At 34.4% G+C, this 27019-nt stretch overlaps 1 pseudogene; it reads left to right on the forward strand.

The window, feature by feature from the left end:
- The window catches only part of LOC117028250 (hepatitis A virus cellular receptor 1 homolog), a 59769-nt pseudogene extending 49455 nt beyond the window's left edge, over window positions 1-10314 (forward strand).
- The last annotated feature ends 16705 nt before the right edge of the window (window positions 10315-27019 follow it).

Here is a 27019-nt window from a genome sequence, read left to right on the forward strand (position 1 = left end):
TATTATGGAAAGGATTTTAGCCAAGTCACAAATCACCTGCAGCCAGCGATTACTAACCTTTATTACCTGAGCAAGAGATAGAGAACTTTGGAGACACAGATTAAACACGTCAAAACGTTGGTTTTCCATTAATACCAGCAGGAGTAGAAAATGACACTGCAGTTGTCCCTGAAACAGAGAAACTGACAGATTTGCTGAAAGGTTCAGCCATTGTAGGGTTTTGTGAAAAATCTAACGGCAGCAGCATTTCTCTCTGAAGTGCTGAAGCATCTTGGAATTCAAAAAGCTCAACAAAGAATAACATGGACAACTGGATTTTTCAGAACTCCATTTTAATTTAGCTTTTAAAGTATTATGGCTAGTCGTTTAGGGTGTCAATTCATTCAAAGGTACAAAATAATATCATTAAGAATTATCACAGAAGGTACCCAAATAGATTTCCAATTCAGAGGATGTATGCCAAGATCTCTTAAGTTTAATTGAAACACCCTGCCTTTCCCTTGGGCATTCCCAATAATTTTAATTGAAAGGCATTTAGTAGAGGCAGGCCCACAGTTCTGAGTATTGTACATTGGCTCTTGTACTGAAGACCTTTTCCATTCAGAATGTGAAAAAAAAATCAGATTCCTGATCATCTGTCCTTTATAATTCCTGTAGTTTTTTCCTAGTTAAACTTATCATCTAAGTATTACAGTAAAGATCAACATCCAGGACTAAATTTCCTCGAGTTGGCAGCTATATTATTCTGTATTGGAATACTATACAGTGTTGGGGACACAGCAACAGCCTGTATGAGCCAGCTGTTACCAACACAAAAACTTACTTCTACTAAAATTTATATAATTAAACATACTGAACTTCTTCAAGAGAAATAAGAAATCTTAGCTACTAGTCTTATAAACCTGGTATTTAGGAAGTCAATGCGGTTCATTCTTATCCTATAGTTTTTATGGAGCCGATAAAATTTTCATGTTTGTCTGATGATCTGCCAAAAGCATGCTAACATTGAACAACGGTAGTCTTAAAATATGTATCAAAGAAGTGACTTAGAATGGAAGGGCGTGTTATTCTCTCACTCAATATTTAGATGACCTCCTTGAATTCCAAAAACGAAACGCTTTCTACATTTAACAAAATATAATAAAATAGCTACCACTTATTTCCTTGTATCTTCTGGTCTGACAGTCTCTATTATACTGTAATACTAAATTTGAGAGAAAGTACCAGTCTACTTTAATACACATCCCAGTCTTTACTGAAGTGGGATGGTCAAATATTCAAAAAAGGAATTAACAAGGCATCTATGCTATCACAGCCCAATATACCTCAACATCGCAAACTCAGTTAATAAAGGAAATACTGCTAAAAAAAAAGTGCAGATTTTTGTTTAATTTACTAACAAGTTTAGTATTTGTTTTTTGTTCTACAAATCTCAGACATTTGTGCCTTTGCCAGCATTACAAGAACACATCTCAGCAGTGAGGAAAGAGGGAAAGAAATATCTCCTATATACTCTGATAAAAATGAACATATTTCCTAGAAAATCATCTAATTGCTCTCGTTCCATAGAGGAAAAACTGGCTATGACAAACATTGCAATTCTATTTGCTCTATGTAAAATTAAGAAGACAATGAAACAAGTTAATTTCCTAAATGCCAGGCTTATAAGAATACTGGCAAAGACTTATGAAAATTTTACCTCTAGTATCAAAGCCAAAACAGTAGCTGTTACTATTCGCTACACTTGCCTTAGTTTTTACATAGAGAATGTGTTTGGTTTCACAGGTAATTGGTAGCCTTGAGCACATGTAACTTACAATCACTGAATGAAAAGATTTGCTTTGGTGAATTAAAATGGAACAATTTCTCCAAAATAAAGGGAAAAGGGCAAAAAAAAAAATGTTAAGGGGATTAATAGGCAAGTGTTTCATCTATTTTTGCATTTATTTTGAAGTTGTAAAGGCTTTAGGCATCTAAAAATATACCTCTTTTATTCTTGTAAGTCTGTAAGATTTGGCTTTTGGAATAGAAATAGTTTAGGTGGGAGGGAATTGTTGAATTCTGTATCTATGCTTAAAAAAAAAAAAAAAAAAAGCCTGACCATAACCCGAGGCCTCAGCTCCTGCAGAGTGCCTGTTGTTATGAAAGCAAGGTGCTCCACACGATCTAATCATAGCACTAAACCTTGTTACAAGCCCTTTTACAGCTCCAATATCTGGGTTACATGGAAACACGCTGGAGAGCCTCCTTGTACTATGAAATAAATGTCATTCTGACTGGCATCCTCTCTTCCAGCAAGTAATTTCCCTCTGCTGATAAATCGATACAGCAAAAACAAATGAGAAGGCACAATGGGCACAGTGAGGATTACATTTTTATTCATTTCAGAGCCCCTGCAGCCAAGTTTCTTAAGCACAATAGCAGAAAATGATGCACTTGAGGTAGGAAACAAGAGAGATACATAGAGACATTGAGATAAGAAAAGAAAGACAAAAAAGGAAAAAAAAAAAAAAGACAGAAATGGGAACAAAGAGAAGGCCAAGAAGCAGGAAGCAAGTGCTGTTCCCTACCACGCAGTTCAGACACAAACTTTTGTTTGAAAGTGAGGTTAGCCTTCACTCTCCTCATAGATATGATAGGAGAAGCATATGTACCTACTCTTTTACTTCTCTATTCTGTAAGGCTGCAGTAATTTGAAAAGGATCTAAGATCTTACTTTTTTTTTTTTTTATGATCGATTGCTTATATCAACATAGGATCCACACAGGAAAACTTAGCTAAAAAACCCAGAACTAGAAATAGTAGAAGACACACTATCTGTATTTATTCATCTCTGGAAGTCCCCTCAAGTCATTTATGATTTCATTGCCTTGAAGGAAAGATGGAAAAGGCAAAACAAAAGAGAACCAAGCACAACACAGTGACTATTCATAAGAAGGATGGGAAATTCCCACGAAGATATCTTTTTAAGATTGATTTTATAAGTCCCCACATAAATGAATGGATCACCATGTAAAAGAAAGGTGGCACGTGTTTTAAAGTGAAAATTTAAGATGTTTTGTCTTGGGAAGGAAAATAGAAAGGATTATTTCATAAAAACTTGAAAACCCCACATTGCCTATGAAGGGGTAGTATCCCATTTTCTGTTATTTACCATGGTATTTCACTCTTCTGAAGGCAATGAAAGTAAACACGAAAGAATTATAAAGTCTTAGGAAGGCTATATAGATGATATGCTATTGTAATCCTTAAGCTCAAAATTAATTCTTGGGCAAGTTATTCAACTACCTGTGGCCTTAATTTCCTCATCTATAAAAACAGGGATCATGGTAATAGTAACTACGCCAGGGCTTTCGAGAGAATTAAATTAGTTAGTATAAGTCAAGGGCTTAGAACTCAGAGTTAGTGTTACATAAATGGAATCCTCATCATCACCATCATCATCAAAACCATCACCTGCTGCTTCCCAAGCTATAGTGAGTTGTTTGGGTGTTGTCAACATTTTCTGTTTGCCCTACAAGGTAACAATGTACTCACATTCTTGGTGTCCGTACACAGTACAAGACTAGAGGGACTAAGGGTCTGATCGAGGCACAGTTTTTAAGTATTCTTAACTGCTTGGTGATATCCCAAAGTCAGTATACTCTCTTGAAAGAGCAAGTCAGAAAATGTATCACTATATCAAATCCATTAGTATTCTTTTCATTTTTTTATTTAGCTTCTAAAGTCTAGAAGATAGTATATCCTTTTCCCTGTATAAATATATATTACACTAATGTCTCCTACCATCTTTCCCATGAGAATTCTAAGTCAGTGTTTAACATATTCTTAACGTGATTTAGGATCTTTCTCCTTTAGGCTTTACTTCGATTACCCTTCGTTCTTTTAAGTGCTTTGGATTAGTGTGTGTTTATGACTGCTCCGTCATTCATTATTGTATTCCATTGGCCCATCCATGCTACTGCTTAAGAGAAAGTAAGAAATAGAAGAATAGATCATACTGGTTATTCACCTGTTCCACAGGCTTTGATAATACATGAAGAGAAACAAGAAAAGAAAGCAAGGCAAAAAGAATGGTGGTGGATCCTCCTGGCCTCTGCCATTCTTTCTCCCTTGTATCATCAATAAATAAGGGTGGAGATAAGACTAAATCAGAGTCACTCAATATTTTTATCCAGGAGCGTCTTGCCAAATGAAACTTTTTAGTAAAATCTTCCCTAATATCCGCCCCCATGAAATTTTAATATACTAGACATACTGTATATACTATATAGGTATCTGTGGTTTTTGCATATAAAGGATAGGCCTTTTTTGCCTCCTGAGAGCCTAAGCAGCAATAACATGTTTTTTAAAATGCATGGACTAATTCTTATTATGAAAGCAGCTTTCCACCTAGCACATTGGGTCCAACAAACCTGAAAAAGTTGAGTTGAAATTCAGCTATATGTAGTTCGTGTTTTGTATTGAGCAAACTTTTAAGTACTAATTCTTTGCTGTGTAATTCATCTTTCCCCAAATCCAAAACAGTACTTTGAGGGTGGAAGATATGTGGTAGTTTGTGAGAGATGCCTAAGAAGCTACAAAACAGTTTAAGGACAAGGAATAAGGGGAATGGAGAGTAAAGTGGAATTGTTTCCAATTAAGGCAGCTAGGGAATTAGGTAGGTGGAATGTAATTATCTACATTGGAGTTAGGCCAGGCTTCTGGGCTCTTTGAAAAAAAAAAAAGGCTCTGTGATCTTTAATGAATAGAGAGGTAGGTCCAAGTTTAACATCTCATCCAAAATAATGGAATAAGACTTTTAAGTTCTTCTTTCCCGGAATATAAGTGGCATTCTTCTGTAACGAATTTGAAACTGCTTATAAGTCCCATACTTCGATTTGAAACAATTATTTCATAAAGCAATGAGCTTGGAAACGGGAATATTGGAGAAGAGACAGTAAAACAGCTCCAGCAATCAATGAACGAAAAGGCACAATTTTTAGCAAATAAAAGTCAAATTTCAGCATTTTGAAATACAAGTTCTTGTTAAGTCATACCAACATACGTCTAAAATTGAACAAGTCCGTTTATGCTTTCGGTTACCTGAAGAAGTAATTTTTAAAAGAGGTTGGTTTTGCTCAAAACCCTTCCCCAATGACTGGGCTGCCAAGGCAGTGTAATGAAAACTGATATCTTTGCAAACTCATGAAGCGGGAGATGTATGGCCAATAAATGTAAGCAGACATTATATCCTTCACAATCAGGACAAAATGAAGATGTAAACTGAACAAATACTCGAGAACTATCATAGCATCTATTAGATGTAAGGACTAAAGTGTTATACACCTTTTAGGTCAACTTTCATTTAATTTACAGCTTTCCTTTCTGTAGTTTGAAGGGAGTGAAAAATTCTCTCTAATTTCTCCCCCTTTCATGACTTGACCACTGAAGATGAAATCAGGGTACTTTAATTACCATTCAGAGCCAAAGGATTGCCCTTTGATATGGAAATCCCACTTTTGCGACAGCCTTTTCCCTGGCCCCTTCTTCCAGCACCCAACAGGAATTTTAAGTAGCTTTGTCACCAGCTGATCCTGAAAGCTAACTGTAGCTCTTTCCTGTTAAGTTTTGTTTTATACTATGTTTCTTTCACCAAATTGGAATTACTAAAAGCAAGGAGGGTGTGGGGGGAGAAGGAGGAGAGAGAGGAAAAAAAAAAAAAGAAAAGAGAGAGAAAGAGAATAGGAGAATATGACCCACTATCCATTAGAGTTGCTGAATTATAGTTTCTACCGTGTCAAGATGAAGTGTGGCCCATCTTGCACAAAGCCTCTCACTTTAAACACACAAACACAGCACAAACCGATGAAAGCTGCCATGTCCCGTTACCCCATTATTGTCATCTGCCTGCTGCATGACTCCTGGCTTTGCTATAATTATTAATTGCACTTGTCAACTGTCATTAATTCCTCTTTAGCTTCCCTGTCTTTGAGTAATTAGACAGAACAGCTTCACTGAGCTCATTGTTTAGAGTCCCTTGAAAGAGCCCACTGGGCTTTCTGCTGAGAAAACCATCAGGAATACAATGGAGTACTTCTCAGTTAACCCTTTGAAGTGTGAATAGAAGGGAAACTGCTTTCACAGGTTTGTGTGGCCTGCTTTGCTTTGTAGGTCCTTAAAGTCATGGTCAGCTACCTGATACATGGAAGCATATTTTACATATTTCTTTCCTGCAGAGAAGGGCGATTTAAGATTATTGAAAAGTCAGAGAAAGTGCTTAGAAAAAACAGAATTTCCAAATTAGCATCACTGAATTTTTCATCATTTTCTCATTTGATTATATGCTTTGTATTTTGGAGAAGCCACATTTTCCCAAAATAATATTTTCCCAGATTTATTACTCGTATATACATTTACATATACTACACACACACACACACACACACACACACACATATGATTTATGCATCAAGTTTTTCCAGGTGACCATTGATTTCATTAAGTATAATTTAGATTCCAAATTTCAGTTTTTACTTAGTCCTTTTACCAAACTCCCACATAAGGAATCAGTTGACAATACTTTTAATTGTACAATTAGTGGCTCTCAACACATTTTAAAATTTTATTTTAAAACCCCTACCCTAAAACCTGAGCCATATTTGGCATTTGGTCCATGGCTTCTAAAATTTCCCTGAATTTAGCCACTCTCAGCTGACAAAAGGAAAAACGGGCAATATGGTTTATATTTGACTAGTAACTCTAAATGAGAGTTACTATGCCAAAATGTTGAATAACAATACATAAAAAGCACCTTAAAACTGTAAAGTGCTATAATATGTCATATAAGTATTTTGTCATTATTGACACATAAAACTAAACTCCTTTGATACTTTTCTATTTATTTGTAGCTTTAAATTCTTCAGTAATTAGAAATAAGCTAAGAATGAGGACTATTTAGCCATTTTGTAATAACACTGTTAATAATATCAAAATACCTAAACCAGTCATATAGTAAATTTTCTTGAACTAGCTGTTCCACTGAAAAGAAAAATCGTACAAATTTCTCTTTAACAAAATTAAAGTCTATGGACTTTTGGAAAATAAACTAAACTAATTTGGTATCAGAGCTATTTCCTATTTTATCTAGCTACAAGATTTTTTTTTTCAGATACTGGCTGAGTACTTTTCAGCAATAATAGCATTTACTGAGGTCTAGATATGTTCTCTGTGTACTTTATATACATCAATCCATTTTATGCTCAAATCGCTATGAAATAGGTACTATTATCTCAATTTCAGAGATGGGAAAACTGAGCAACGAGTAGTTGAAGTTTTCCAGGATTGCACAGCTAGTCAATGGCAGCCAAGGACTGGTGAGCCCCAAATTTCCACTCTTAACCACTCTTCTAGACCACCTCTCTAGGGACCAAGCTACTATCCTAATTTAGGTTTCCATTCAATAATAGGTCACAGATTTAGGTTTCTGGCAGTGTTTCCTAAAGAACGAAATAGTTTAATATATCTGAAATACTTGTCATAAAAATATGACACAAAATGTGCTGAACATCTTAGGAACTTGGCATTTGGTACGTTCAAAGTGGAACCGTGTGTGTGCGCACGTGCGTGTGTGTATGTGTATGTGTAGAAAGAGAGAAAATGAGTTTCACAAATGTTGAGGATTATTCCAGTTACCCTTGGACACTATTATTCTTGTGTGTAATTACTAGGTTATGAGGGAACCAAAATTGTGCCACCCTGAAGCTGCCTTTCGGAATATTGGTTTTAAGCTTTTTATTAAGAAACAGGACTCAGAAAGAAATCTTTGACTCTCTTCTTTTCCTGCCCCAGAGATTCAGACAGAAAAACCTGCTTTATGAAGGGAGGCTTGGCTTAACCATCTTAAGGAGCTTCGCTCTAGCTTTAGTCAGGAAGACCCCACGTCTGTCAGCTAGATACCACCTGTGTCCCATTGTTTCTGAGTTGCCCAGCAAGAATTTTCCTGTCATATATGTTCTCCTCTCCCTCAACTAGCTGTGAATCGCCCATTCTCACTTCTGAAATCTAATATCCTGTACCCTCCTTTCTCCTTTGTCCAAAAATGGCTTATATACCCAGTGTTGCCTCACTGTCTTTGGAGTTTTCATGCTTATGTGAATTCCCCATGTGCACATATTGAAACTTTGATTTTCTCCTGTTAATTTGATTATTAGCCCTGATGGAAGAACTTAGAAAGTGAGAGGGAAAATACTATTTTAGCCCCCACAATTAATATTAGAAAAATGCATTTTGATTTATACACACATGTACACATATATATTGAACTATTAAATAATTTACTACATACCTAGTCTGTGCTAAGAAGTATGTAAAGCACTGAGGGAACTAGCTAGAGAAGTATAAATTATGACTCCTAACTAAAACGGGTTTTTTAGACTTATGGAGGGGACAGAATTTTGAGAACTATACAATTAACACACTACAAAGTGCTAAATGGAATACAATCAATAAAATAGATTAAATGAAAGAGCTAAGATCAATGACAAGCTGTTACAGGGAGAGAAAATGTGGCTTATTTAAAGGAAAAACTAAGTATCAGAGGTATCCAACAATGAACCAAGCTGGTATGATAAGTTATGAACACCTATCACTAAAAACATTTAAGTTGGGTGATGACCTATAAAGAACGATATAAAGTAATTTTTGCAATGGTTGTCTGGTTAAGCCAGCCTAAACACTGTCTAGTGTCATCTTGCATGTGTTAGATCCTATAATTCCATAAAAGAAATTATTAGCAAGGAAGAGAAACTTTATTTCGCTTGTTCTTTACAGAGAAATTTTGAAGAAATTTGGTATTGAATTTGATTTTGCAAGATCAACTGTAGATGAAAAAGTGGTGAGAGGAAAAAAATAGAATTACAAGTGCAAAGATAGAGAAGTCGAAATAATAAATACTTAGTGGAAAGATAAGTTAAAAAGACATGAAATAAAAAGTAACTTGAACTGGGGGAGCAGGTATGGTGGGGATGGTGTGAGGGGGCGTGGGTAGAAAGTAACAGTATAAGGGCTGTCTTAGCAAAAAGGAGGCAAACTCCCAAAAGGAATGACCAAGAGGTTCTTTCGTTGATTCTCTGGGGTTGATTGGGGTGAAAGAGCATCATGGATGAAAGGTGAATTAGGAGACAGCTAGAGTTTGGTACTGAGTTCTGTGGGGACAGAAATCCGGTTTTTCACTGCTAACTGTGACCTTAGGCAAATAACTTGACCTCCCTCTATCTCAATATCTATATCATAGAATTGTGAATGAGGGTAAAAAAGTTAATCCAACAGATCAGAATTCCAACTTAATTGTAAAACAACTGTCACGGAAAACCACCTGAAGACTAGCTGAACAGAATTCCTATAACCAAGGATACAAAGAGGAAGCCACTTGGAGACAGGCTGATACCATCACGTATCTTTGGATAGCCTTCACAAGCCTCATACTACTTTGGATAGATGCTGTAGTTTCTCAGGCATACGCGGAATGGTGGGTCAGCCTGGCAAGCTACCCGGCACCTACTCAACAACTAGTGAAGTCACAACCATGTGCTGGGGCCAAGGGGATGTGTTCATGGTATAGATGATCAAATCATCTCATCGAATGAATGATTTGGATACCATGTCACCTTTCAGAGGAACAAGTATTATGAGCTAAATAGAATCATATCAAAAGGGACTGTGTCTTTAAACATAAAGAATGCAGTCCAGTCTGGTAGTCGCGTGTTTTGTTGCTGTGTTGAGCAGACAGGGTGGTTTAATGGTTTGAAAATTAACATATTATTAAACATTAAGCCAGCTCCACCTAAGGTCACCAGTGCTGCAACATCACCTAGGGTCTTCACCGCTGCTCCTACAATGCCAACTTCCACACAGAACTTCAAGACAGAAACTACTTCATCTTCTCCAATGCAGACAACAGAGACTCAACATATCACACCAGAGGAGACAAATGTGACCAACTTACTATTAAATTCTTGCCAAACAGATGGGAATGGCACTGTGGCACAGCCTTCAGGTGAAACTCACAAGGAAACTCACATGTGCCTGTAACAAAACCCACGGATGCTCACCAAGAAAGCACCTATATTGGAATCTCCATTAATGCCATGATATTGCTTACTATTTTGGCTGTCATAGTTACCAAAAAAATATTTGTACATGAGAAGAAAGCTGGTAAAAATAAGGAAATTTTCATCTAATGACCCTCAGACTGGAACTTCACAAACTGCAGCTGCAGTGTACTACCAAGCAAATGACAAAATCTTTGAAACCAATCTTTACGGCATGCATTAAGACCCAGGGGCCCTTTAAAGGGTTTATGCCCTTGACTGCAGAAGACAATGACCAGATCACCATGCCACAGTCTTTTTAAACTCCAGGATGATTTTTCTGTCAATTTCCCACTGCATTCCAACATGTAAGTGACGTTGGGTAGTATCTCTAGCTCTTTTGTATTTAGTCAACCTTAATGGTAACATAGCCCCAAATTTTTATACGAAAAAAAGAGTTAATCCATGGAAAGCATTTAGAAAAGTGCCAACACATAATGAGCACTCAAAAAATGTTAGCAATTATTACTGTTTCAATATACTTATTGCTAATCAATATATTTTGATTCATGTCTAGCTGGTATACATTGATGGTAAAGGAGAGAGATGATGTAGGGTGGTATACTTTTCTAACAGAGCTGCTCCAAAATGGAATGAATTTCCTTGAGAAGGAGTAAATTTTTTATTATTTTTACTAAACAATTGATGACGAAGAGGGGAAATGATCATAATGTTGTGAAGAGGTTTTACACAATGATTGGGAAGTTGAATCACATGCCTCTTAGCTCGCTTCTCATTCTAAAATGCTGGAGTTCTAATTGATTAACAGTAAACTTAGCAAGTTAATAAGGAATGCAAGTTTTTAGCCTTTTGAGAAAATAAAACTTAGGTAATTATTTCCCTCGGCTTGATGAAGTAGTGCAGCATCAAGAGTGTAAGCTCTAGAACAAGACTGTCTAGATTCAAATCCAGGCAAAGTCATTTAATTCTCCAGTGTAACCTTGAGTAAGGCTGCTTAGTTTCCCATGCCTCAGTTTCCCCAAATATAAAATTGAGATAATTGAACTTATCTCAGAATTATTCTGAGGGCCGAATGAGTTTAAGCACAAAAGTATTTATAAAGTACTTATGAGTGTTCAATATATGCTAATTTTACCCTTGTCACTGAGATTAAAATGTAGAATGTGAAAGAATAGGAAATACTAAATTTTGGAGAAAAAAATTAACTGCTGTATATCTAAGGCAAGAACATATTTTATACTCTCTTTTTCTATTTTTACTATTTACCCTTTATAATCCTTAAATCAATGTGACTCAAATGTGTAGCAGAAAAATTAGGTAATAGACTCAGTCTGAACACTTTCAGAGTACATAAGCTATAAAAAAATTGTATAATGAAGTATCATTCAATTGAATTTGAATTACTTGGATTTACCATGATTACCAGCACCCAGTCTTATTAAATGCATTTAAACAGTTTCTACTGGGAAATTTATGCGTATTACATTTTATTTTGGGTCTCTTGAATTCCAATACCCATCAACCAAATCCATACCACACCACAAACTAGAGAAACCTTTGTGGCAGTGGACAAAACATGCTAAATATTGACATTTTCCCTCTAGGAAAATAAAATGTCAATGCCATCTAACTATGAAATTAGATAAGATTATGCATAAGCTGTTTAGGTTTAACTTAACAACCTGAAATTTACAGACTGAGCTGCCTTAATATTTCTGAGAAAATGTAAGTGCCCAATTTTTCAGTCTTTGCACCTTTGCTTACGCTGTCTCAATTCTCTCCTCAATTCCACCACTCAAGGTCCAACCAACTCAAATACAACTGTCTTTGCTATGCCTTTCTGAACTTCCACATCTATTCCAGACTTCCCCTCCTCCATTCCCTACCAGTGAAACGTCTTTCTTCTCTGATACATGAAATATACCAGAGGACATCAATTAAAAGTACATGAGACAGTGGAAATAAAAACAAAGGGAGTATAATTATGGTAAATACAAGTATATTCCATAAATGTCATACCTTTGACTATGGAGACTCTGAATTTGGCACTAAGCTTTTTAGTAGTGACAAAAGGGGCAATGGTCAGTTGTACAAGTCAGAGGCATCATTAGATAAAAATAGACCAACTACTCAGGGGCAGCATAACTAGTAAGAGGAGTCAGAAATGTCTCCCAAGTAATCTCAGAGAGTGCATACTGCAGCTTGCAATGAAATGTTTTTACAACACATTTTTGGTAGGTGTAATGAGCTTTAGGGGGCTTTGCCTTACAGCAGTCCTCAATCAGGGCCAATGACACCACACTAAAGAACAGATCACAAAAGCCACTTACTTGGGATCATTAGAAGGCATTCAAGGACACACCTCTATGCATCTCTGGCTTAGTTCGGATGTAGATTTCAGAGCATCTCAAAAAAACTGCATATCCCCCAAACGATGTTCCCTTAAGATTGTCTGTCATTATTGGGTTTCTCCCAGACATTGTTAGGGAAAAAATTTGTGATTGTTGTCTCTGAAACAAGTGGAGTTACAGTATTCTATGTAGGCAAATATTAAAAAAAATGCATATGATAAGTGGCAAGCTAACCCCATCTTGAGAAAACGGGCATGCTAGCGAAGTCAGCAGCTGGATGCAAAAGATTCAGAATTGAGCTGTTAACCTCTGCATTCTGCCTCTCACCAGAGGGATGGATGTGCTTTTGCCATCCATATTCCCACTAATACCTCACGGTTTTCTAACATTTTTAAGGCCTAGGATCCCATTTTACTTATTGTTGTTTCTCCTGCACCAACCAGCGTCATGCTTGGCAAGTTTTGATATAACTCTGCTATACTGAAATGCCTCCTACTTCCTTCTTTTCTATCCAACTCTAGACACAACTCTGAAAAAATACTGGAGCAGGCAGGTGGTGGGCACACCCAAAATGGGGTTGCCATCAAAGGATGAGGTACACAAAATACATTGCCTCTAAAACGTCTCATAAAGAAATTACTGAAAAGATGAACCAATATAGAAAGCGTTGACTTTGTTTCTAACCATTTTGAGTAATTTTGTTCATGGAGCAGTGGAGCAGATGGTTAAAATGAAGGAAATTGATTAAAACCCTAGTTAATGAACATCTTGAAGATTCCTGTGAAGTATTTAGTATATATTGAACTAAGTAAGACAAGCTTGCTGAGAAATATTTACATGGTAGCATTTCAACTTTCTCAGGACTACTGTTTCAAACTAGAGCTTCCTTAAAGAAATTTTAAATGAGATTTCACCTTTAGTCACATCCCTGCACACTTGCGCTTTCTAGTAGTTATGCAGCCTAATACTCTTGAAATTTTAGATCATAATTCCAAGAATTATTAGTTTGGAAAACAGCCTCTGGGCAAATAATGTTATTCAAAAAACTTTTTATACCAGATATAATAGTTGGATTATTTATGTCTCACAGATAGTCTTGAGGTCTAATTTTTTTTTTTAACTTTTATTTGTTTTTTAAGTGTGTTTTTCCAGCACCCATCAGCTCCAAGTCAAGTAGTTGTTTTTCCAGGACCCATCAGCTCCAAGTCAATCTAGTTGTGGAGGGTGCAGCTCATAGTGGCCCATGTTGGGATCTAACCGCGCTCTAGCCGACTGAACTAACTGGCCACCCCCATTGAGGTCTAATTTTTAATGTAATTTGGGTATTCTGACAAGTATTTCTTGCTTTTGAATAACAATACTCTTAAAACAAAAAAGAAAGAGGTGAAGGGATAAATAAATATAATAAATAGAATGGTTTGTTAATAAATACAAAGGTTAAAATTAGCTTTGACCTTCCTTTTCTGCTCAGTTTACCCTATTTTTCTGTATTCAATGGTTTTAGATAGATGCTTTGATATTTGCTATTTAAAGTTCTATCAACATCTTGAGTTCTATTGAGTCTCTGTAAGTGTTACTCCTTTCTAAAATTGCTAGTCTTAATGTATAACATTTTTTTAAAAAAAACACATTATTTACTGTTGAAAGATTATTCCCATTCCTAAAATTAAAATATTTGTCTACGCTTTTTAATATCAGTGCAGATAAGATTTAAAAATAGAATAAATGATCATGCACCAAAATTCACTTATTTAAGTATCCATCTGAGGTCTGATGGGCAATGAAAAAACATAAAACTCATTTTGTAAAAGAGTTTTTTTTTTTTTTAAATCTAGAAATATAAGTTCATTTGAAAAATCTATCAAATAAATTTCGCTTTATTTTAATAAATTACTTCATCCTCTGGATCATTTTATTGGAATAATAATTTTCTATTGAGGTGGTTGGATATGAAAGTGAGAAAAAAGGGGGAAATGTAGTAGAACATTTTAAAAATCCAACTGTAGATATCTGTGAATTTATGGACATGACTTATGCTGACAAGAATGAAATAAACAAATCATTAAAAAACAGTGTTTAAAGAAACACTGGAAGAGGAGTAGGAGAATTTAATGATGGTTTCCAAAGGTGAATATCTTAATAAGGAATGATTACCTATTGCCTATTGTACAAGATCCAGAATTTGCTTTCAAAGTATTCTAAAATTCTGATTTCTGGGTCATTGTTCTCAGTGACAATGGACCAAGTTGTATTCAAGTGAAGGCAAAGTTGGCATGACATGAAGAACTACCCAATGACGTGACATTGATCAACTGTGAAGCAGTACATACCCAACTCTATCACTGGGACTTTCTGATATACTCTGGATAAACGTACTGGCAGTATCACAGCATATTATCCTAGCCATGTACACTTTAGTTTAATATGTTGAAAATGCCCCAAAATATTTTGTTCCTCTTGTTTTTTTTTCTTAATTACAAAATTAGAACCAAGAACTTACATATGTTTACAAAGCAATCTATGTGTATAGAAAATGCTATCCTTAGAAAAACTATGTATGGATTATTACTGCATTCCCTATCAAAATTCTATTGGCATTTCAGACAGAAATAGAAAAGAACAATTCTAAAATTCGTATGGAAACTCAAAAGACCACAGATGGCCAAAGCAACCCTGAGAAATAAGAACAAAGCGGAAGACATCACACTTCCTGGTATCAAACTATACTACAAAGCTGTAATAAACAAAACACTATGCAAGTGGAACAAAAACAGACACATTGACCAATGGAACAGAATTGAGAGTCCAGAAATAAACTCTTCAACATATGGTCAATTAATAATTGACAAGGCTACTCAATGCACAAAGGACAATCTCTTCAACAAGTGGTGCTGAGAAAACTAGATAACCACACACAGGAGAATTAAATTGGACCCCTATTTTATACCACTCACAAAAGTTAACTCAAAGTGGATGAAAGACTTAAGCATAAGACCTGAAACCAAAAACTCCTAGAATAAAACATGTGGAAGAAGCTCCTTGATCTATGGATTACTACACTGATGTCCAAAGTTTAAAAACTAATGTGTGGAGGCCGGCCCGCTGGCTCAGGTGGTTGGAACTCTGTGCTCCTAATGCCGAAGGCTGCCGGTGCGATTCCCACATGGGCTAGTGGGCTCTCAACCACAAGGTTGCCAGTTGAAGTCTTCAACTCCTGCAAGGGATGGTGGGCTGTGCCCCCTGCAACTAACAACAGCAACTGGACCTGGAGCTGAACTGCGCCCTTCACAACTATGATTGAAAGGACAACAACTTGACTTGGAAAAAATCCTAGAAGCACACACTGTTCCTCAATAAAGTCCTATTCCCTTTCCCCAATAAAATCTTAAAAACAAAAACAAAAAAATTAATGTGTATTTTTTCCTTAAAATGAAAGTGTTATATGTTTATTAAAGAAAGGTAGTTAATGCATAAAATAAAAAAAATGCCAAAAAAATTAAATTAGCATTAATCCTGCAGTCTAGGTATAGCCTTTTAACATTTTGTGTATATTCTTCCAGTATTTTTGTTCTATGCATGATACATGCATGTGCTTGTGCACATATGTATTCATTCAACAAATATTTCTTGAATGTTTACGATGACCCAGGTTCCGGTTTCTCTTGTCAATGCACCATCATTTTAAATGAAATTAATATTACATAATACATAAGAAACATATTTTTTTAACTGAGCCCATTTTCCAACATATAGTTTGTTTTCAATTTTTTTTTTTTTTTTTTTTTTTTTACTACAAACACATATATACAATGCTAGGTTACTCCCGAAAAGCACCAAATGAACATTAACAGATTTTAATGGGTGTCGTGTGAAATAAATTGTACTCTGGTGCAGTAATATAATACAATTGACACTACCAGCCTCAGGAAATAAGAGGCCTCATCTCACTGCAGTCTCTTCAGCATTGGTTATTGTAACATTTTAAATCTTTGGGAACTTGCTAAGTGAACTAGAATCTCATGACTAATTTGCATTTCTTGAATTCTTATAAAAATCAAACATGTTATATGTTTATTCCCCATTTGATTTCCTCCTATTAATTGAATATTCCAATTATTTCTGTAAGCAGTTTACATTTTAATTACTTTTGTTATACATATGAAATTGCTAATAATCTGGCAGCTTTCACAAAAATAGCAATTTATATTGTTATACCTAATGTATTTCAAATGTATTTCTCAGTTCCTCATTTGTCTGTCATCATTTAAGACAAAGAAGCTTCATTTACCTGATCAAACTTAGTAAATTTTTTCTTTTGTGATGTCTGCCTTTGGTGTAATACTTAAAAATAACTTCCAACCCTCTCCTCAACTTATACAAATATTCACCAGCACTATCTCTTAATACTCTTATGGATTCTTTTACTAAGAATTTAAATCTTTAATCCTTCTAGAATTTACATTGGCAATTGGTATAGAAACTTAACTTTTTTACTAAATACTTAGAAAATTGTCCTAAAACCGTTTATTTCACACATATTTGAAATGCCTAAACTGACACTTGAATCAAAAAGTTTTCCCTTGTTAAGAGTGAATGAAGTTTCCTAATTACTATGTTACATTATATTATGTCATGCCATATTATATTATACAACACAAATTGCTCATTATACAATATAAGTTGTTTTAAAAATTCTCTAAAAGATGCATACATATGCATTATCTAAGAATATAAAAAATATCACAGTTCATAAGCTCTTTTAAAATTAGTAAATATTTATTACATTGTACAATGAATCTTAGCAGGTCAACTTCACTAATTTATGCAAAATGTATGTTCATTTACAGAATATGACTGTGGGCAAGACTTCTTCCATTGAGAATATGTATAACCTAATTATGCAAAAAGTTTTATGGAGACCGTTAGAGTTCAAGGTTTTTTTTTCTCAAATTAAATTATTATTGCTAGAACTGCTTCTTTGTTGCTTAGTATTCTAAAGAAAGACACAAAATTAAGCAATTGCTTGCTCTCATACATTATTTTAAAGACTTTTGGTCAACAGTTCATGTATTATTATATTTGGAAGGAAAAAAATCCTCTTCAATACAAACAATTGCTGAATAAGAAAACAATGCTCAAGCAGTTGTTATTAAATTATTAAGACTCAAATATGATCATCTGATTTTTATAAAGTAATGGAACTCTAATTTTCTTATAACTTTTGAATGATTCTCACTCATTATTCCTTATCAGTCAAGAAGCTGACAGCCAAAGGAATTCTACATAGACCATTATTTTCTGCCAGGCTTGTTTTAGGGCTGCTTCAAATGGATTAGCATTGGCTACTCAAGTAACAGTATCTTCTTCCAAGACCAGTACAGTGGAGCATCTCTACTTAAGTGCATTATGTTACTTATGTTACATTTTGAAATGAACTCTGCAATTCAAATTGTGCTAATACAATTCTCCCCCCACCCCGTCTGAATATGTATATACACTTGAAGTACCCAGAAAAACAAGCTTATAATTTTATGCTAAACTTTATTCAGATGGGTATTAGATATTTGTAGGTCGAACAGAAGACTATCAAGTATAGTCAGGCATGCAAACAAATAATTTTGAGTTAAGAAAAAATTATAAGATTAGATTTAAATATTCCTTGAGTATGTTTTTCATGGTGTTTTTACCTATAATGTTGAATTACCTTGAAAAAACTAAGCTGAAAGTAGATGAAAAAGGAGGCTTATTAAGAGATTGAAGTGTAGCAATAAAAGACGATCTATAGTGATTTACAAAGGGTTAAGAAAAAGACATAGAATTTTATACTGTTCAGGAAATACATGATTGCATAATGAGTTATTAATGAACAAACAAGGGATTTAAATCAGAGACCGTACTTCAGGAATGAATTCTACCATATGATACTTAAACACTGGATTCAGTTATAGAGCATAGACAGCCACACGAGTATGTAGCATCACAAGCGCTGCATCTGTATAACTGCAAATCAGTGCCTTCTTTTTCCTGTTTTCTTGTTTTGTTTTTTGTGTGTGTTTTGTTCGTGTTTAATAATAACCAGAGTTTTGATTTCAGAGGGTCATTGGATTTTCCTAAGGTCTTTCAAGTCTTGTTAATTATTATGTGTTTGGAGCAATGCACATTTTTATCCACAGGTGGCAGACCTTTTTAAAATCAGTTTCAATCATAGTCAGTATTTTGTTTTGGTGGTGGTGTTTTTTTGTTTTTTATTTTTCCCTTAAACTGCCACCCACATTAAGATGTAAGAGTGTGCTGCTCAGAGTTCTCATTAATGTTGCACAATTTAGATGATAGATTTGTCAACAAAGTGGCTCATTCTCAAAGGCCAGTGAACCCTGTCGGGATAAATGCCTTAAAAATTGTATATTGCAGAGTAATCTTTAATTATAAAGAACTCACTTGACAATTGGTAATATATTGGGTTTATTTTTCCTTTTCAAGCAATACAGAGTTTTACTTGCTAGATTAAGGGGACTGAGGGGGAAAAAGTGATTGGATTTGATAAACATTTAAAGCAAAGAGCCTTCTTATTTGCAAGTAAAAAGGAAAGGTGACCAAAAGGTGTGTATAAAAAAAACAACCACTTAGGATCACAAATTATTAACTGGCTAAATGGTTAGAGCAAATAACTATAAATGCAGTGACATTTTAAAAGAATGTTAACACAGAAGGAGATAAGCAAAATAAAAATAACTGCCACCGATGGTATAAATAACTAATATCCTCAATTTACCTCTGCATGCAAAATCTTAGATTTACAACACCTATGTGAAGTACTTATGTTTGGTGTGTTATTTTTGTTCAATGCAGTATAAAATCTGATATTCAACTAAGGCTTTTTGTGCATGTTGTTGATGTATGCAAAGGATATTTTAACATGGAGATGCACTTCAATATATACGTAAACAAAATATTGATAGTTTTATAGTTCTCAAAACATTTTGGCAATGCTTGATATCTTGTATTAGATTTCTTAGAAAAAGAATCCTGGAAACAATAAATGCTTATTTTAATACCCTATTATTCTTCATTTCCAATGTGGGAAATTCTTTACAAACTTCTTATATTATTTTACCTAATTTTGAAAGATGTATCAATTTAATTTATATTATTTGCAACCATTTTTCTCTTTCATAAAACATAACACAACCACTAAAGAAATAAATGAAACTTGTCATAACTACTTGCTGTATTATTTTAACACTTGCTTTTTATGACACATCTGTGTACAATATGTACGGTTTAACAAATGGGAAGAAAACACACACTCACATAACCACCACACAGGACATCACTGACACTCTCCTGTGGGTCAGAAGTGATCTGATGAAATCTCCCTCCCTCAGCTCAGCCTCTTTCTTCATTCTTAGAGATCAGCACTCCCTGGCTCTTCTAGTGGTATTTCCTTGCTTTTCTCTACAGTTTTACCATCTACAATGCATCTCTAAACAACATAATTGTTTGCCTGGAAGCACCCTGTGTGTATTCTTATGTCTCTGCTTTTTTCCACGTAATATTAATTAGATCACTAAACTGCGTCCACTTCTATCACTTCATAGTTCATTAAATGACTATTCTACAATTTTCCATCCTGCCAATGGCAAGTGAATTGTTTCTAATTTTTGGCAAATACCATTATTTCTCCTGTGGCCATTCCTTTGCATGTCTCCTGATCCACATAGGCACATGTTTCTTGAGGATGGATATCTAGGATTGCTATGCTTGTGCAGGGGTATAAATTTCAACTTTACTAGGTACGATATCCGAAAGTGGTTGTTGCAATTTATATCCCGACAAGCACTCCCTGAATGTTGCTGTTGGTCGGCATCCTTGTCAATGCTCTGACCTACTAGCCATTTTTGTTTTCCCCATTCTGCAGCATGAGTGGTGGGATCCCATTAGGGATTCATTTGCATTTCATTGATGACAACTGAGATGAAGCATTTTTCAAAATATGTCTGGACATCTGGATTTCGTCTTTTGCCTATTTTTCTATTGGATTGTCTAAATTATTACAAGGACTTGTGGTTTTTAACAAATCTACTCCGGATACTACTTTTGTCAATGATGTTTTGCAAATTTTTTTCTATTAATACCACTTGATGGCCTGTCTTTTCACTCTTGTTATAGTGCTTTCTTATAAACAAAAAAAAATAATGTACCCCTAATATAAATGATGCACTCTGGGTGGTAAAGGTGTCAATTATGAATTATAATAAATGCACCACTCTGGTAGGGATATGATAAGGGGGAAGACATGTGAAGGTAACGGGTAGTTTATTGGAAATCTCTGTACCTTTTGCTAATACTGCTGTGAACCTAAAACTGACCTGAAAAATGAAGTCTATTAAAAAGTAATGTAGGATGTGCACTATTTTTGTCTAAAAAATTCTTCTCTACTCCCAGGTCATGAAGTTATTTTGTTAGATCTCTTATAGGAGAATCTAAGAAAATCTCTTGTGGGAGATTCTCTTATTTTGTGCCTCTTACACTTAAATCTCTGACCGACTGAAATTGATTTTTTTCAATTATTAATCAAATTTGCCAGTTCCATATAGTAAAAAGTCTGTTATTTCTTTACTGCTTTGAAATGCCACCCTTATTATAAATAAAATGGCCACATATCCAAGAGTTGATAAATTCTCTGATCGGTCTCATTTGACTACTTGTCTACCCCTGGAGTCATGCCTGACTTTCTGAATTAATAGAGCTTTATAATATCGGTAGGGCAAGTACTCCTACCCATTCCTTCTTTTTTCAAGAGTGTTCTGATTATTCTTCGCCATTTGCATTTTAGAATCAACTTGTCACATCACTCACACACACACACACACACACACACACACACACACACACACACGACTATGCAAACAAATAACAAAGAAACAAACACAAAACAACCAGCTGGCATTTTGATTGTGGTTACCCCTCGTACTTACAAATCAATCTGGGAGTAAGGGATAGCTCTACAATATTGGATCTTTCACTCCATAAACATGGTATAGCTCATCATTTATTCCAACCTTGAAAATATTTCCTAATAAAATTTCTCAAATGTCCTCTTCAAGGTACTATACATCTCTTACTATGGTATGCTAGATAAAAATTGATAGTGTTATATAGAAATACAGTTGATATCAGCGTATTACATTATATGCATGTTCTATGCTCTTATTAACTCATGTCATCTGTCAATAATGATGACTGGTTGTTTATTTTTCAATTCTAATAACTTTATTTCCTTATCTTGATTTATTACATTGGCTGTTGTGATCTTGCTTTTGTCATTCCTGGTAATGGTCATTTGCTGCTTGTCACTTGTTCTCTTGTTCGGTCTCATCAGAAGTTTTGAAAATTTATTCATCATTTGCAACAATCAACTTTTCACGTCCTTTGTCTTTCATATGATTGTTTCCCACTTCGTTAATTTTGCTCTGACTTCAATTTCTTCCTTCTACTACTTTGAGTTTATTTTGTTGTTCATTTTGAGATTAATTCTTGGCCTATTAAGTTTACACTTTGTTTTTTTCTAATACATTTATTTAAGAATGTACAAATGTACATTCTAATGCATTTATAAATTTGCCAGTAACTACATCTTAGAAGCAATACACAATTGTTTATATACAATATTCACTTTTGTTTAGTCTATAATATTTATAATTTCTATTGTGATTTATTTTTACTTTTGAAACTTTTTTCTAGCTATATTTGTGTTATTCATTTGCAGCTTAATTTCAACCTATGTAATTTTACTAATCATTGTCACCCCAATAAATTTTTTAAAAAAGAAAATGGTTGAACAACTAACTTATGATTCAGCGTACAATTTTTATAACAGTTCCCATGCGTTCTTCAAAATAATGTGAATTTTGCAACTGTATGCAAGGTTCTATATACGTCTATCAGGTCCAATTTCTTAATCTTGCCTTTCAACTCTACATTCGTACTGATATTTTTTTCCTGTCTATTTTATTCCCTCAATTGCTGAGAGAAATGAGATAATATCTACTGCTATTGTGGATTCGTTTACTTTTCTTTAATATTCTGTCAATGTTTCCTCAGTAATTTTTAAAGTTTATGTTATTAGGGGCATTTAGATTTAAAATTATTCAATCTTCCTATTCAATTTAAACTTCAGTCATTTATAAAGTGACTATCTTCAATAATGGTTGGGATGTTAAAGTCTATTTTGCTTAATTTCGGTGTAGTTACACTAGTGTCCACATAGTATTTGCATATACCATTATTATTTAGGTTTTACAGATGAGGAATCAGAGGTTAAGGAATGGACCCAACAGTAGACAGGCATAAGTGGTACAGTCAGGAGCTGAAGCCAGTACGTCTCCAACATCTATGTTCCTAAACATTACCTTCTCTTACAAGTTTCAAAGAGTGAAGTCAGCTTAGGTTTGGGTGGGTGGGGCAATGCTCTCACTCCAATTTCTGCAAAGAATTTCTCACAGATTGCTATCAATTTGTGATTTTTCACTCAGATTTGAGTTAAATTTTTCACCCCTCTAATATTCTAAAGTAACATAATACTGTAAAAAACACTTTAAAAAATTCTTAATCCAGAACTGCAGTACTCAACCTCTTTCACTTATACCCAAGAAAGAGAAGTCTTGAACGTTTTGTTCTTTGCCTTTGAAACAGGCAAGGTTACCGGCAACTTTCACATGCTGTCCACTGCCCCAGACCTGCAGCAGGGTATCTTAATCAACGCTGACCTAAAATAGGCAGGCAGCCATGATGCAATATGATTGAGATTTCTAAGTGGTCGTGGAGCTCTACTGACAAGGAAAGCTCATTCCAACCAGATTTCAGGAAAAACAGCCAAACAGGATGGGTGCTAAGCTGTTTCATCTCTCCTTGGATAGACACATACAGAGTATTTTAACAAACAGGGGTACTAAATAATTTATGTAAATCTTTTGTAATCCCATGTTTTTTATATATGTCAGATTTTAATAAAATCATACTTATTGTAAAAGAAAACTGTGAACTATGAACAAAATTTAAATTGCTTATGATTCCATGATCCAGAGCTAATAATATTTGATGCATGAATTTTCAGCTTTTTTCCTGTTAATTTTTGTTTGTAATACATATGTATATGTGAATTTATAAGTGTGTGTGCATGTGGGTATGTATGCACACACACAAACTTGAAGATACACTGTAGCTTTAGTTTGGATTCTTACTTGTTTAACATTGAATCACACATAACTCCATGGGTCTTTAAAAATTCTTTAAAAATATTTTATTGGCTGTACAATATACTATCATATGAATGTACCCAAATTTATCTAACCACTATACTATTGTTGGACAGTTCAGTCAATCTCAAATTCTTCTCATTATAAATATGTGAAAATTAACCTATTTACATAATACAATTTGTCTCCTTCTTTAATTGTTTCATGAAGTTAGAATTTTGGAAGTGAAATAGCCAGATTCTGTTAGTTAGGTCCTAATATCCACTCTCTTATTATTCCGTTGTAATAACTCCCCACATTTACCTTCCAGAATAAAAACTACATTTTCCAGGCTCTTTTTCAGTGTGGCATGGTCATGTGACTGTGTTCTAGCCAATGGAATGTAAATGAAAAGGGAGAGAGTATGATCTTCTCCTAGTAATAATTCCTTTCTCTTACTGGAATATGGACATCATTACTGTTATACCAATACTGGATATTCCAAAATACTAGGTAAAATTCATGTGTTCAAAGTAACACAGCAACAGATGAAGGATCTGGGTCGCTCATGACTGTGGAACCATCCAACCAGCTCCTAACTGCCTATGCAGACCTCACATAAAAGAAATATCAAGTTCTCTTTTTAAAACTATTTTGGATTACTTGCAGTCAAATGTTTTCCAAACTAACAGAGTGGAAATGTTGCATAGAATACTTGGAAACAGTTAAGGCTCTTAAGAGACATGGCCAAATCACTTCCTGGAAAGTTGAGCAAATAGAACCTTTTTCCAGCTTTACTGAAGGCACCCATCTCCCCACATTCTTGTTACAATATCATCATTCCAAACAACTTATTACTAACTAGACAATAAGTGACAGTAATTTTTTACTAGATAGTTAGATAGTAACTTTGCATTTTTTATTAGCTTTTTATATTATTAATGGAATTACATTTCTCTTTATTTGTTCTTATATCTTAACTTTTAAATTAAGATATTAGTGTCTTTCTAATGATAGTTCTTTTGATGTTTGAATATTTATGAGAAATAGCCCCAGTTTTTAATTTGCCTTCTACTTTTACTTCTACTGGTATTTTTACTTGTCAAACTATAGACATTTCATATTTGCAATATTCATTTGTGACTTATTCTACATCTGTTAGCATAAAATCCATTACTCACTGTGCTTTCCTGCATATTATATTTCATTTGTCTGGGAAGATATTAAGTATTTTTATAAACATTTTATAAATATTACTCAGCGTTATAACAATTTAGCTTTTAAAGAAGGTAGAAGCCGCCATTGATTCTAAGGGTGTGCATCTTGAAATTCTAAAGTCATTAGTCATAAGACTTAAGAGTGGATCAATGAATGTTTTAGTTCACTCTGCAAGAAGGAAACTTTTTCATTCTTCTTTTTACAAATTGAAAAAGAATTCCTTTTCCATCTTACTAGAGACATTGTACATCCTGTTGAACAATAGAATCCCCTAACTCCAAACTTTCCTGCTGCCACCACATGATAATTCATGATAATTAGTCATAGGATTACAAAAGGATTTTCAACTCTATGTCTATAGTCAAACTTTCAGTTCCTTTTCCCAAGAGTATAACTTTTTTTAGAGAACAAACAAGCATTTCATAAATGCATACTCAGAGAGATGCCCACTAATTTTTTCTGTCAAACAAATTGGAATGTATTTATTTGGCATCAGAAAAATTACATTTTGTGATGTGTTTATAAAAATATACCTAGGGATATTGAATAGCCTATTGAATGTTTTGTAAAACTGGTGACCTACCCGTTGTGACCCAAGATATTTCTTTTGTAGCAACAACAAAAATACAGCAATAACTGTTTTAAAAAGCAATTTTCAATGGAGATAAAAAGCTTTTGCAACTTCGAGAAAAGTATATCTCATTAAGAAAAATTAAAAGAAATGTTGCTATCATTTCCCAGTTTAAATATTTTACCATTGTAATGAGTTTCAAAATTATAATTACATATCCAATGCCATCTGAATAGAAAAGGCTAAGTATTTTCTGTGTCTGTTATATATTTTACTTATAAATTAAAAATCAGAGAAGGCAAATAAACAGCCATTTTGTGAAGTAGCAAATGTAATAATTTTTCAAAGGTGTGTATTATGTTTTATTTCTCAACATACCTTTTTCCTGCCCAGTACAGTGTTAAAATTCTCTGTTCAGCTTTCAGATTCTTGTACACAGATTCAAACAGGAATCGTGTCATCAGCAAAAGGAATGCTAGAAAAAATAAAATTAGACAATTAACAGTGCCTATTTCCTTTTTAGTAAATATATCAACATGTGACTTTTGGAAGCAGGAGATATCTAAGGTTTCCAAAATAAATTTACATGTGTGTAAATTTATATGAATATATCAACATAATAAACTCATTATTTATGGAAAAAGAGGCATTCATTTGACATGGTTGAGCCATCAGTTAATCTAAAAACTTATATGCATATAAGTTATGTGATATGCATATATACATATATGTTAATACCCTCAGAAGTTAATTTTGTCTAATTTTCATGTAAACAACCTGCAGATGCTTTAGGACAGGAGACATTAAGGAAAATTCTTATTGCTTGGAATGATTTCTGAGAGATCCTCAGGTGTCCTCATAGGTCCCTTACTGGATTCCATTCAACGGTATGGCAGCGATGACCAGCACATAATGTTTAGTGGGAGACATTCAGCTACCTCTACATTTGCCACCCTTGCTCTAGCTACTCATATATCTCCGTGATTGCACTGCCCAGCCAAACTTCAGAAATACTGCTCTTGCCACTTTCATGAGTGAATAAAACTCTGGTTTTGTTACCAGTTTCCCCAGGCTGGACAGAAATTACCTCTGGCAATCAGTTGAAATTCCCCAACAATCTCACTTCTGAAAGCAGGGAAGTGTTTGTGGCGTCAGCCACGACATTGGTTCCAGCTCACTTTCTTCACTATCTGTTCAATTCATGGAGAACAGAGTAATGCTTCAGTGTTTGCTCTTATTATGCCACCGATTATTCAGTTTTGATTACATGGTTTATGGTATTTGAGGCGTTTTATTACCATACTGTTTCTACCTGGAGCATGATTGGTACGAAGGAATTTTATTTCATCCCAGTATCAGAACTTTTGTTAATAAGCATAGAAATCCAAAAGTAACCATGTTGACAAAAAGAAGACTGTACATTATTTCATTTGTTCACTAACTACTCCATTGGAGAATATTCTAAAGTGAAAAAAAGTTATTAAAATTTTTGAACATCAGAAATTATGCTGTTCAAGTAAAATAAAGGTTGTCAATACAGTCTGCCAATTA

Source organism: Rhinolophus ferrumequinum, chromosome 10 (genome assembly GCF_004115265.2).
Source record: "Rhinolophus ferrumequinum isolate MPI-CBG mRhiFer1 chromosome 10, mRhiFer1_v1.p, whole genome shotgun sequence".
NCBI lineage: Eukaryota > Metazoa > Chordata > Mammalia > Chiroptera > Rhinolophidae > Rhinolophus > Rhinolophus ferrumequinum.